The sequence below is a fragment of the Arachis hypogaea genome, chromosome 10 (genome assembly GCF_003086295.3).
Source record: "Arachis hypogaea cultivar Tifrunner chromosome 10, arahy.Tifrunner.gnm2.J5K5, whole genome shotgun sequence".
Lineage (NCBI taxonomy): Eukaryota > Viridiplantae > Streptophyta > Magnoliopsida > Fabales > Fabaceae > Arachis > Arachis hypogaea.
Window position 1 is genome coordinate 76,334,175 of NC_092045.1, and position 916 is coordinate 76,335,090.

The following is a 916-nucleotide window of genomic DNA, read 5'->3' on the forward strand; positions in this document are numbered from 1 at the left end:
TGTCTTAATATCCATTTTCTTGTGTAAAAAAAATATTTTTTGAGTTATTTATCCAAACGCTACAACTTAAAAATAAGTACTTCTATAGCTAAAAATCCAAACAAAAAACAACTTATTTATAAGTTCTTTTCCAAAAAAAAAAAGCTTATTTATGTTGTTTATGCCAACTGGGCCTAAGGATTTTATGGTTAGATATATGAGAAATTAAAGACTCTTTTGAATTCAATGATACTAATGCACTCTTGTCTAAGTTAAAACTTTCTAGATCTCTCTCACAAGTGTGTTTATTGCTCTCAGTTTCTTTGTCACGCATTGACTCCTCTCTCTCACTATTCTCATCTTTTCTCTTAAAACTATCGCTTTCAATTAAACATTGATCATTTTCACTCAAACACCCACTCTCTCTATTTCTTCTTCATCTGCTCCTATTCAATCGCAACATTGACTAAATCGTCCATGATTGTGCAACGGTAAAGTTTGATGTTATCTGTAATGTCTTTATTTAGTCCAATAAAATAGCGTCTCATAAGATTATGAGGACACTTTGTAATATTAGCCTTGGTTCCCAAAGACATCAACTCCTTGTGGTACTCCATTACTGATTTGGAACCTTGTTTCAACTTATGAAATTGTTCAAGAAACTCATTATGGTATGATGATGGCACAAATAGATTCCTCATGATTTTATTCATCTTCTCCCAAGATTGAATTGGTGGTTTTCCAATCTGTCTTCTATTTTTGTCTAGCTCAGTCCACCAGACAAGGGCATATTCTGAGAATGCTACAATCGTAGTCATACCATTTTCACCTCAGAGTAGTTATGACACTGAAATAGGAGCTCCACCTTTCTTTCTCATTCCAGGTAAGCCTTAGGGTCACTTTTGCCTTTAAATTCTGGTATACGCATTTTGATAGT